The following is an 8,220-nucleotide window of genomic DNA, read 5'->3' on the forward strand; positions in this document are numbered from 1 at the left end:
AAACCAGCATGGTGTGGTTTAATTCCAGGCTGCAACACAGGTGTAGAGGTCTTGTCTGGTTCCCGTGGTCTTGTGCCGATGGCCGTCGAGGTGACGAGGTCTTCGCAAGGGATCTGTCTCTGGGGCGCATCTAGTTGATGTGGTCTCCGCTGACATTCAGGGCTGTAGAGGTCGTCTCTAGGTGCTGATCCACCATCTGGACTGGATACGGACTGGATCCGTATGGCTACGGTGACCTCGGAATAAGAATGAAAGAGACTAATATTAGCGTAGATGCCATTCTTCTTACAATGTAATGAGTACATCAGATGTTATGGGAAGTGTTCCAGTCCATTAATTAATGTCTTGTGAAGCGAAAAGCTTCATGTTTGTAATAAACAAATCTATCATTAAGATGTTTTAAATTTAAGCACCTGCTTCTGGTCAAAATACCAGTCCATAATCCATAATAACGCTTCATTCAGTGAAAGTCCATCCCCTTTTGTCCTCTCACATCAAAATCCACCAATATATTTGTTTTGGACTGTTTTCACTTTTAAACAGTGCTTGATCTGTGCATATTTCTCTCCTGATTCAGATGAGATGACTTGTTCACTGGAGAAAGCAATATGATGGGTTATGAACTTTATCCGGAAGCAATGGTTAGAAGTGTGAACAGTTTGAAAGACATTAATTATGTATTTGTTTATTACAAACACGCAGCTTTTCACTTCACAAGTTGTTAACTGATGGACTGGAGTGATTATTGTGATGTTTTTATCAGCTGTTTGGACTCTCATTCTGACGGCACCCATTCACTGCAGAGGATCCATAGGTGAGCAAGTGATGTAATGCTAAATTAGTCCAGGGCTGTGTTTCCCAAAAGCATCATAAGCCTAAGTTGATCATAACTCCATTGGTGACAACGGTTCTACGATCAACTTAGGCTTACGATGTTTTTTGGAAACGCAGCCCAAATCTGTTCTGATGATAAAACAAATCTGCATCTTGGAAGCAGGTATCTACAGGATTTTTATAATCAAATTTAAGACTTTTTAAGACCTGCACAAATAAAATTAATACCATATGAGCGGGATAGGGCAATGTCTATGGTAACATATTAAACTGTAAAATGACTGTAAAAAACAGGATTTGCGATTCAGATAGAGGTTTTTACAAAAACAAAAAGTTTTCTAAAATGATTAACACGCACATTTCAGCCTTTAAACAATTTTTAAGTAAAGGGATGAGTCAAAAGTATTAATTATTATATTCAACTAAAGAATTATCATCATATATTAATTAATTATATTAATTAAATAACATACATATATCTTGTCTTAATTGTTCAGATTTTTATAATGCATTAGCATTAGCTTCTTGGGTTGCCTTTCACATTGATCTGAACAAAAACAGCAGGGCTTATTGAAAAATGCAAATTCATTCTCTCTGGAGCTTTCGGAACTGCAAAAATATAGCGGTTTCCCTGGCAACGGCAGTACACAAAGCAGCGCAGCACGGGACTGAAATCAGAATCAGAATAAATTTGGGGACGGAACTACATTACGATTCTTGTAGTTCCGTCCCCAAATGGTGAGCGTGATTTCACCAAGTACAACATGTTCCTGGATCAACATCCTTGTTGATCCTGGAACAACATTCCAATCAACCAATCAGAATCGAGGGATACGTTTTCAAGAAATGTCAGTTTTAGGCTTACAATCAGGGTTAGATGCTTCTACACCCTTGTTATTCACCTATCATTTCCCTCTGATTTTAGGAATAAATTATGGGTAGGGTTAGGTTTAGGGGTAGGTATTGAGTTAGGTCTATATTTTTGGACAGTAATGTTGATCCAAATATTCGTAAATATTTTACGTTTCGGTATCCATCAAAACGTACAAAAATTTACGTTTTGTGCTTGTCAAAGTTACTAATACCTACGTATGACCAGGCTGCAACTATTCCTTGTTGTGGGAACACATGGATGCATGTGTGTTTGCTTATTATTTGATTGGCTAAGTTCACAATAACATGTAATGCAATGACAAACCAGTACATTTTCAAAACAGATTTTTAAAGAAATAATCCTACAAATGTGTAAGCAAAATTCATATGCCATTGTAATTAGCACACAGAATGAAAGGTTGCTTTGTCTTAATGTTTTTGTTGCTGTGAGGGCAAAGGCTTTATGAGACTCTCTGTAGTTTTTAATTATGATTCATTCCAAGCAAGATGTGCTGTGGGCGAGCGCTTCCTGCTGTATGGAGACCCATATGATTAGAGAGAGAGAGGACATTTTTCAGGCTGCTTATTTTGCTCAAAATGACTTTGATGCCATCTTATGTTTTAAACAGACTTACAGTGTCATTTACTGTGGGCGATTCCTCTGTTAATAACAAAATAAGGTTTAGATGAGGTTTGTTATTGGCCGCACTGAGATTTGACTCTCAGCAGATGAAAAGCTTTGTGCCAGAGACGCTCCAAAACTGTTGGCTCACTATCTTAAACATCCCGCCAGCCAGGTTTACTTCATAAACACTCACACGATTAATCTAGTCTTATTTTAATTATGCATTCAAAACAGGACAGCAAAGTCATTAAAGGTCAGTGGTATTTGAAGTATTAGACACACAAGAGTGCAAAGACAAAATTTGCCTGCTGCAGCAGTGATTTATTGTTGTGTTGAGTCAATGTTTTAACATACATTAATAGGGAGCGGTTTCACAAATGGAAAATTGTCATTCCAGCAAGTGGATTTCTAACTTATGGCAAAGACTTGTGGTGATATCATACTCTTTAAAATTGACTCCTCTAATGAGTTGCAGGACAAAGCCACTAATAAATAATTCTTCAGCTAGAAAATTTCAGTGACTGTCAAATCCATACCTTTAGTAATAATAAATGTAAAATTATTTATTTAGTTAGTTATTTGCTTGTTTATTTTTATGTATTTGTTTGTTTGTTCATTTATTAATTCCTACAATGTTTGTTTATTTTCTTTTTATTGTTGATTTGTTTGTTTATTTCAGGTATGTTCTGACTTATTAATGACCTAATTTATTATTCTTTATTTTTAGTAAATCCAAATTAAGGAAAATGGGTCTTAAATATCTTTATTAATTAATTAATGACTTTATTTATCTATTTTTATTTAATAACTCAAGTATACTTTTCGCCATGAAAATAGCCCATAAGCTGACGTGGGATTAAGAAATAAAGAAACAAACAAACATATTGATGTTATTATGTAATCGTAATAATAAAAATAAACTAACAAAAAAGATATTTAGACGTATTTAAAATTTTAGTTTGATTAATTTCAGATTACATTGCTGTAAACTCTAATGCAAGGGGCACACATGATATTTGAGGTTTATCAGCTGATTTGTGTAAAGAGTTTAGAGCCGCTTTGGCGCTGGAGCTCATAACTTGGTGTGCATGTATGTGCACGTCTGGCTGTCTGTGTCTGTGAATGCGTGCCATGTTAATCCATTGTCTGGCTCATCAACACAGCCTCAGATAATCAGCGACCCCCAGTTTCTTGTTACCGCCGGAAAATCCTTTGTTCCACCACATTAATTGAACAAGATTTCCATTTTAATTGAATCGCAATACCCATCTGCCTGTACTTAAAGGTGCCAGGTGTGAGATGTTAAAAGCTCATTCTCTAAGTCTGGCAGAGGTTATGTGCAGTCAGACAGACTCCCATTAGCCATCTTGAGAAGAAATTTTTATGGGCAAAACGGTTGCTCTGGAGAATTCAGTTTCTGCCTTCAGGCTGCATATGGTCTGCTCCATTGCAGAAACCATCTGTGATAGAGGGTGTTATCACAGTTCATTTACACACAGTCTCTCTCTCTACGACTTCTGATCGAGGCTGAGCTATTAGAAGTGTTTGATCTGCACCTTGGCTGCAGTGCTGATGAGAGAAAGCTATAATGATACTATACTCCACACGATTACCTACAACGCTTGACACAGCACTTATTTGTTGCCAAAATTATAACTTTCTCAGTCCAAGATGGGAATTTTTACAAGCGAAGCATGTTTAGGTATGAAAAATTAAACTATATAATTTTTAGTGTCCAGTATATGGAATGTTTGGACTTCAGCAACATCAAATCTCATAATTCTGAAATATAAAATGCTTTTCACCACTGTGGCAAGAAACAAGAAAGCACAGCACATTTCTTGTATCTGCTGCACATACATTTTTGAACAGGTTTATCACCTAGAAATAATTAATAATCTAATTAGTATACACTACTTGTCAAAAGTTTGGAATAATTAAGGGTTTTTGAATGTTTTAAAAAGAAGTATCTTATGCTCACCAAGGTTGCATTTATTTTATTTAAAATATATTATTTTTTATTTATATATAAAAATAATATAATATTGCTTTAAAATACAAATTTTTAAAAATATTTATTTACTTATTTTCAGATTTTTTTTTACAACTATTTTTTAAGAGATATAACCATTTCAAAAAAATATTTTATACATTTTGTGTACGGGTCATTATTGACCTCAGTATGTATGGAGTACCATTAGATGTCAAAAATACTTTTTTGTTTTGTTAAGTTATATTAGTGTAAGAAAACTTTCCCCATATCTCACACGCTTTTGGGACTGAATTTTGTTGATAAACATGAATATGTATGCCTAGTGCTGAAACATTAGTAATTTTTCTATATTGTGTCTGATTATTGATGGCTCAGGGCGGAGGAAATTTGTGCTGGCTGGTCTAGCATTCACTCTCAGTGGTCAGCAGCTACTATTGTCTCTCTCTTTCTTTCACTCTCTCTTATTTTCTCTCTCTGATAGCTTTCATTTTGCAACAGATATGTTCTCTGTGCGGATTTGTTCCTTAAACTGACATGTAGTTAAAGCTGCAGTCCGTAAGTTTTGCCTCTTTGTCGCCATCCAAAGTTACGGACTGCAGCTTTAAATTTATGCTTATAGTAATATATTTATATAATAAAAGAATATATGTAGACGGTAACTGGACTATTTTTGCACAAAGAAACACAATTTAGTTCAGTGCCATACCCATTATTTTTCAAGATGACTACTTCACCTAATATCCATTGTGACTGTCAGCTTTCTTAATGTCACAAGGCTTCAAATGAACGGTCTATGAAAGTGAGAATGCGACATCAGCCCTCCATAAAAACAAAAGAGATTCTTGCTTGTTGTCATTTTGAAAGATGCTGTTTTTGTTCTAGAAACCATTGTTGCATGGCTGATAGAAATTAATTAAGCGATAACGTGGCTGTGTTCATTCAACAGAATTTAGAGAACGAGAGCAAAATGTGTGTGAGAGAGAAAGAAAAATGGACGCTGGAGATTAAGCAGCAGTTTAATTAAAATTCCTGATGGAGTTACACATTAGAAACGCTCCTGAGAAACAAGTCAAGTTCGACTGACATCTGCGTCTCACTTGTCTAATTTGATAGCCAGGATTCAATTCACTTATATATCACAGGTAATTAGTTTTAAGAATGTTTTGTTCCAAAACTTTGTGCAAAAGGTCAGGATATAGCATATTTACTTTATTTCAGTCTTTTTGAGGTATAGCCATTACCTCACAAACAGACTCCATTACAATGCTCTAACAAACCGTAGAGAAAACCAAAATGAAGCGGAAAACTTCGACTTTTTCTCCTTTGAGAATCACTTTGTGGAACAGATTCTTCAGTTGCATGAAAAGACAACATTATGACTCTTATCTCTCTTACTAGACTGAGACAATATGATTTGTTCGATTACAAGCTAAATTCAATCCCATGCTTCACAGCTGACAGGCCACAGGATAGAATGGCGCTGTTGACACAAATCCTCCGATCCCAGATAATAGTCATGATTTGGGAAAACCTGTTCTTTCATCTGAAACAGATCAATGCACTAGCTGTGCTAGATGGTATTGTGATCAATCTGTTGTTTTTCATCTAGTATTTGGATGAGATGAATGATGCTTTGTTAAAATACATCAAATATATTCATATATCATGGATAATTGTGAATACTTTACGACCAACAGCAGCACGATTGCCAGTGTGATACTGCTTTTATAGAACAGTTCAGTAAACAAGAAGTTAATACTAATTAACTTTTATTTTAGACTCAATAGGCCTATTGCCCGTTATTTTTTGTTTCTATTCCACCAGTGAAAATAGTTCCAAACAGACTCACTGCAGGATCACAATTATAATTGTGTAATTCCTGAAAAAATCAGTTTTAAATAACTCGATTCAGTGAATGATTCAATGACTCAATAAGAGAGACTCTCTTATTTATTTATTATTTATTTATTTTACTTATTTTTGTCTCTCTTATTGATCTAACCTAAATAAAGAGTCACTGAAAATTAGGGCTGCACGATATATCGTTTCAGCATCGATATCGCGATGTGCGCATCCACGATAGTCACATCACAGGATGTGACATGTTTAATATATTGATCGTTAATCCGTATGGACCAGGTACCAGGATCGAAACGCAGGTGATTCTTGGATTCATTGCAAAGTTTAACCATCATACATGTTTTACACAGATGCACATGAACACTGAATTCCGTTCACTTCGTCTATTTGTGCCTGAAATGACACTTACGCGTGAAATTATGTCAAAACATGTCTCTGCAAGTATCCTTGTAAACACAGTTGCTTATGGCTTAGGTAAAGGTAAACAATTGAAAAAGAAATCGGATGTGTAACAGTATATTGGTTCACAGCAGTTTAATGTTTCTGTTGCTTTCTGTATGTGCGCATCCACGATAGTCACATCACAGGATGTGACATGTTTAATATATTGATCGTTAATCCGTATGGACCAGGTACCAGGATCGAAACGCAGGTGATTCTTGGATTCATTGCAAAGTTTAACCATCATACATGTTTTACACAGATGCACATGAACACTGAATTCCGTTCACTTCGTCTATTTGTGCCTGAAATGACACTTACGCGTGAAATTATGTCAAAACATGTCTCTGCAAGTATCCTTGTAAACACAGTTGCTTATGGCTTAGGTAAAGGTAAACAATTGAAAAAGAAATCGGATGTGTAACAGTATATTGGTTCACAGCAGTTTAATGTTTCTGTTGCTTTCTGTATCATGAATGTTAATCAAACAACAAAACACATAGAGAAAATCACTTTTGTAGCTTTAACACAGATTTATTAGATTTATTTTATACAGTGAAGACTATGCAGTGTTATTTTACATTTGATTATTACATTTCTGTATCTGAATATTGTTAGACTTACCTGAAAAATATAAAGCACTGTTTATTTCATTTGTATCTTTGTTCATTTATATTTATCTATGCTTGTAATTTGTTTGTTATTTTCTATGCTGATTTACTGATTTACCTACAAAATCACCCCAATCATTGGTTTTTTTTTTTTTGTTTTGTTTTTTTTTTTTTAAATAAAGCTTTTTCAGTTTTCTTTAAATTTATTCATCTTTCCATGCATCAAAGAATTCTGGAAAAATAAATAAGCAATGTAACTGTTTTTAATTTTTTTTTTTTCAAATAGAGCTATTCAAGTCTTCTGGTGATTTTATTTTCAAATCGCAATATATATCGCAGAAAAAATATCGCAACGTGAGTTTTTTTCCAATATCGTGCAGCCCTAGCCCCACCATATATGAGAAATCAAAATGTAATGCGCCATTCACAAAGAATGCGTTTGTGCGTTTAGGTTTAAAAATGTGAGACACAGGGCCGTGGGGATGAAAAATTTAAAGACGTGTTTTTTTTTTTTAAGTTGAACTCTTTTAAAAGAATAGTTCACACAAAAATGAAATTTTTATGAAAATTAACTCACCCTCAGGCCATCCAATATGTAGATTAGTTTTTTATTCATCGGAACAGATTTCAAGAAATTTACATCATTGCTCACCAATGGATCCTTTTTTAACTTTAAACCATCACTTCTTACAAACACGCAGCATTATGCTTCGCAAGATGCTAATTGATGGACTGCAGTCGTGTGGATTACTTAGATTATTGTGATGTTTTTATCAGCTGAAGTCTCATTCTGACGGCACCCATTCACTGCAGAGGATCCATTGGTGAGGATCCATTGGTTGAACACTGTGTCATGCGTGAGATGAAAAAAAAGGGCAATGCAAAAATGCATTCTGTTTTGAACGGCTCCTTAAAAAATGTTCCGTAGATTTTTTTTTTTATCTGCACAATAAATCATCTATTTTTTACGTTACCTAGAGCAA

Source organism: Sinocyclocheilus rhinocerous, unplaced genomic scaffold, assembly GCF_001515625.1.
Source record: "Sinocyclocheilus rhinocerous isolate Xijiao unplaced genomic scaffold, SAMN03320098_v1.1 scaffold100, whole genome shotgun sequence".
NCBI classification, from domain to species: domain Eukaryota; kingdom Metazoa; phylum Chordata; class Actinopteri; order Cypriniformes; family Cyprinidae; genus Sinocyclocheilus; species Sinocyclocheilus rhinocerous.